This window comes from Apium graveolens, chromosome 3 (assembly GCF_009905375.1).
Source record: "Apium graveolens cultivar Ventura chromosome 3, ASM990537v1, whole genome shotgun sequence".
NCBI classification, from domain to species: Eukaryota; Viridiplantae; Streptophyta; class Magnoliopsida; order Apiales; family Apiaceae; genus Apium; species Apium graveolens.
Genome location: NC_133649.1, coordinates 219,132,749 through 219,138,390, shown reverse-complemented (window position 1 = coordinate 219,138,390; position 5,642 = coordinate 219,132,749). Strand labels below are relative to the sequence as shown.

The 5,642-nt window shown below is 33.0% G+C and overlaps 1 long non-coding RNA gene across 1 annotated transcript; it reads right to left on the bottom strand.

Annotated features, from left to right (window-relative positions):
• Positions 1 to 3,765: 3,765 nt before the first annotated feature.
• On the bottom strand, positions 3,766 to 5,308 carry LOC141710970 (uncharacterized). Its single transcript, XR_012571162.1, has 2 exons — positions 4,496 to 5,308; positions 3,766 to 4,416 (listed from the first exon to the last, which is right to left on the bottom strand). It is a non-coding gene; the product is annotated as an uncharacterized LOC141710970 (long non-coding RNA).
• Between the last annotated feature and the right edge of the window lie 334 nt (positions 5,309 to 5,642).

Sequence of the window (5,642 nt, the reverse complement as noted above, 5' to 3'; positions counted from 1 at the left end):
TCTAACTCTTTCCTTGCATATCTTCTTCTGTATTAGTCTTGATCTTCTACTGTTAATCAGCTTCCTTCCTTAACTGTAAGTCCTCCCTTACTTAAGTTCTGATATGACCTTAAGTCCTGATATGACATTAAGTCCTGACTAACAGTAAGTACTGATTCCATTAAGAACTGATATTTCCTGTTTGTTAAGATCTGAAAACTAAGCATGAAGCATATTAGACATGACATCTCAAATTTATCCAACACCTTAAATTACAAAACTTAGAGCATCTCCAACGGTATTGTTAAAACTGTTAGGTAAAATAATTAAAAAAAAAGAAATTATCTAAAAATTTACTGAACCTGTAAGTTTATGACTCCGGTGAAGTTGGCTATAAAGATTGACTATAATTTAAAAATAGTATGTTGTTATTATTTCAGGTTGTTATAAATAGAATATATTATTTGAATATGGTAACAGATTATGTCTAATTTAACTACATGTTGTTAGAGTTTTGACAAATATAACCAACGTAAAGAGATTGACTAAATTTTTAGCTAAGGAGAATGCATCATTGGAGCGAATAATTTTTTACATAATATCTAAAATATATATATGGTATGTTTGACACATTTTTAGCTAAGGATTCATCTCCATCAGAGATGCTCTTATCTCTTTCATATTCTAATCGATTATAAACTTAACTTTGGATCCTAAGAGCATCTCCAATGATAAAATGCAAAATGGTTGGCTATAATGGTTGGTTATCACCATTTTGTAAAATTTTAGCTAAGGGGTTTGATATACATTCCAATGATATTATCTATATTATGATTATGTAAAGTTATACCTAAGGGTTTTATTGGTTGGCCAAATATAGCCAACTAAAAATGATTGTCTATAATTTTTGCTAAGGGGATACATGGTTGGAGTGTAATTTTATTTACATATTATCTAAATATGCCACATATTTGACACCTAGATGCCAACTAGATTATTTACATATACCATTGGAGATTCCCTAACATATATATCCATGTCATATCTTTGAGTTTAATATTGAACTTACTAGGGGGTCGTTTGGTTCGAACAATTCTGGAATAGGGTATGAGTTTTGTTCATTTCAACCCCATACCTAGTGTTTAGTTCAGATTTTTTTAAACCCATTCCTCAAACCCCCAAGATATGAGTTTTTGATACCCAATGGAGGAGGTAGGTATGAGGAATTAACCTTATTTTCACTATTTTCATTTTTATTTTAGCGATTTCATATAAGATTTAATACAAATATAAATTAATGAACCAAAATAGATTAAATTAATATTTAAATTATTTTTTCAAATAATTAAAAATGTTAATACAAAAATATTTTTTATCAAACACATTCATTACACCAGTCAACCAAACACATGATATAAGAAATGATAACTCAACCACATACCACCTTAACCCGATTCTTGATTCCAACCCCATACCACTATTTGAACCAAACGACCCCTAGCATCTCTCTCATTAAACCATAGCTCTATACCGACTGTAACGCCCCGTGACCTGGCTAAAAGCACTTGAACCGGCCCCGGGTCGCCAAGCACTCACACCTACAAATCGAATTCTAACTATAACATATATAGATCAAGTTACAACTCGAATTGTAATTTTTTTAGATTTTTTTATTTTAAAAATTTAAAAAGTTGTCTCCACAAATTTCCTAAATAATTAAAATTTTAATTAATCAAGAACCAGGATATTACATGAATACTTAAAATACAAAGCTTGAAATGATATATCATGAAAGGCATTTGCTTGGTTCCAAACAGTCAATTTCGTGCAAACGAAGTGTTTAATTTTTTAGATTGTGAATCACAAAGGTGTTATAACGAGTCCATTTAGCTTTATGCTGAAAAGATCGTTAGATGTTCATTTAAGTCTTTTTGGTTTCACAGATGGATCGCTGGTAAAAGAGAATGATTATTTCTTTCATTTAAGTATGGGAGGTTTATCTCAAAGATGGTTCAAACAAGCCGTTGTATATTTTTTATGTTCTATTAGTTTTACATCAAATAAGAGTGGTATCAGATAATAAATTCATTAAGGATGATCATGTATTTAATAAATAAAGTGAGGAAGTTCTTCTTGACTGGGTAAAGGTTAAGTCAGGTTTATATAGAGAGAGGGAAAGAAATATTGAAGACTGTCAACCTTCGGATATAAGAGCATATGCACCCCTCAACTCCATCAATTCATCAATTCATCAATTCAATCAATGGAGTTGATTACTATTCATGCTAGAATCACTTTTTTTCTTAATTTTTATACACCCACAACTCCATCAATCCATCAATCCATTAATTACTATTCATCAAATAAATAATTATATTATATATCATAAATTTAATTTCATCTCTATTATTTAATGGTCCCACAAATCGTATCCAATAATACATTGCTGGATAATTTTAGATTTTTGATAAGATAGTGGATAAATTTAAATTTTTGATAAGATTTTCGTTCATTCACATTATAACACGTGTCATGATCCAGATTTATAGATAGAAAATTTTCTATAAATAATAGATGCTCTTCATATTATAGTCATCTCAAAATCAATACAATCTTTTCAATAATGAATTCATTAAAAAGATTATTGAGTCAGAGACAAAAACACAGTCAAGAAGAGTCTGAAATTATGAATACCATGGTGACCGAAGCGGCAATGATGAAGGAGTTCATCGATAGCTCAGATGAACCACAAGGACGAGGCTCAAGACCTGGAAAATCTTCTAATCATCCCAGAGAAAGGCTATCAAGAGGAAAAAATCTCATGGCAGATTATTTCGTTGATCGTCCAATATTCGATGAAGATGATTTTCGTCGGAGGTATCGAATGCGTCCTCATATTTTCAATCGCATCATGACCGCTCTTTGTACTCAAGATTCCTATTGGCATCAAAAAACAGATGTAATTGGATTATTGGGGTTGTTTTTGATGACATTGCATACTATTGAAAATAGTCATAGACATCTCTTCTTTTTCGATCATACGTTGCTTTCCCTTCTTTTTTGTATGTTTGGACGCCTTTACTCCCATCGGTCTAACTGGACTGGAAGGACTTTCTATTTCTCGATTAGACTCTGGAGTTGTAAAACCTTCTTCATCAACGAAATCATCACTATTCAAATTGATTGGTGATTCCGTTTGTGTTGGAAAATTTCGTTGAAATGGAGGAGAAGTGGTGGGAACGTCCACAAATTGAGGATGTGTTGCAACTGCTTCATAACATTCCCATTTGTCAAATGTCTTATTCATTTCCTTGAAATATAATCCTTGAGCCTGAGTTATCTGAGAAAATTAAAAAAAAAAATTAGAAACCAAGTTATCACAAATATAAAAACGTATTGAAAAATATATATATTTTTACCTCATCTACCAAATTGGTTCCGCTTGCAGTATATCTACTAGCTTGATTTTTTGCACATTGCCATTTTTTTAGTGCTCTCTTCAATGGTACCCAATGCGAGTCTAGAGCAATTTTTGAACGAGGTTCGGCATGAGGATTCTCCGGAGTCCCACACCAATTTTTTGCATAATCCTCATGAATTCGCCCCCATAAATTATTCTTGTTTGAATATCGACCGGTGATCGGATCAACAGATTGTCGAGCCCACGAAACACATAATTGTAATTCTTCGGAAGGAAGCCAATTAGTACCCATTATATATTTAAATATGTAATAATATGAATGTGTAAAATTTTTGCAAGGAAATATGAGTGTGTAAAAGTTTGAGTTACAAATAAAATTTTGGGATCAGTTTTTATAAGCAAAAAAAAATTGACCGTTAATTTGACCGTTACTAAAAATAATATGGCTGTTATACAGTGAAAACAACTAAAAAAGCAATGACAGCATGCTTTGAAACGGGGGCCCCACGTATTGATGCCCGTTGGAGATTCCATTAAATACTGATGGCCTGCTTCCTGAATTGATGGGCCGTTGAAAATCAAAGGAGCAATAAACACTGCGCTGCATTATCACATGACAGGAAAAAATCAAATATGCTCCCGAATTGATGTTTTAACGTGAGCGGTGCATATGCTCTAATGAGGAAGCACAATTTTATTTTAAAGATGTGGCACGTAGTATGATTAAAGGCACAAATGATCTTGCACATCAGAGAAAATGTAGGAAAGTGTTAGGTCCAGGCTCACTAATGAGGATGATGATCACTCACGCAATACTAGGCCCACTCCCACAACAAGATAATAGATTATATGCACAATATTGGCGCTAGAAAGAGAAGCCAGATCTCCCTTCCGATAAAATCGTCGATAAAACCTTGCTTTTAAGCAAAGGCCAATGAAGATCAAGGTCTGAGCAAATAATCTCCATCATGAAGCAAACTCATAAACAAACTCGAACAAATGTTCCACCAGCAAAACTATTTCGAATCAAAAAATTGGTTAGCTAGATATCTCAGGGAATTTCCATCAAACTTCCCAACAACTTCAAAACTTTACCAGATAAATAATGCCAAGGACTAACTTAACTAAGCTCGTTCCCCCCATACCATGCCCACTTCACATGCCACTCAGAATTTGATGACGACTAATCACAAGCTTTTTACACCCGATTCGAGCATTAAAGTAAACTTGAACCCCCGTTTATTTGAGACGGTACAAGGAAAAAAGTCAAAGTGTGGGATACTAACCAAGCTCGTGGCTCCAAGCTATAACACCACCTATTTACAAAATAAGGTTCAGAGAAATTTAGCCAATATCACAGTCCAGAGTATTAGGTATAGTCTTAAAAAAGGATGCATATGCAATCAAAATCCATACGCAAACCATAAGCCAAGAATCGTTTGCCATCAGGGAAAATGAGCATCCTACATTCGATCACTAACACTGGGAGAATGAAGGATGAAACAATCAGACAAAGAACAATAATTTAAAATCAAGCTTACTAAAAAAAATCTTGAATAATGGCTACGAGCATTGTAGGGTTCATTTGAATTAATGAACTTTACTCGATTATCAGATGTAATCGCTTCGAAAACAATAACAGAATCTCTAGTACCCTTAACTTTAACTTCTCCTCTATGAAACCCCACACGATCTGCCTTCGTCAAACCAAACCCACAATTAAAAGAATAAAAATCTTGTGAACAAGAAGATGACCTTGACACAAGGATAAAGGCGAGAAACCACCAAAGTACTCTCAGACCCCCGAAACACACAAGTCCAACTTCAGATTGAGAAGGGGCTTCATAATTCATCTCCTTACACTAAAATATGATAAGTACACTTGAATACTCCTTCAAGCCTTTTGAGTTGTTTACATTAGATTTTGACACGGATATTAAGAAAATAAATAAAATTGAATAAGTTGATAGATGCTAACAATCTTTAATATTTTATTAGTACATCTTACCAAAAGGAGAATGAAATATTAGAAATGTTAAATTGATCCACATGATTAAATCAAAATTTTGGTAATTTTCAAATCACAAAATATACTTTCAAATCTTCCCACGTCCAAATTTCAATACACCAATGACAACCTTATATATACACTTTTCCATCAGTATTTAACCACCATACCCTTTATACAAAATTAAGTCAACTCAAATGGCAACTGTAGAAAATGTTGATTCTTATCCATATA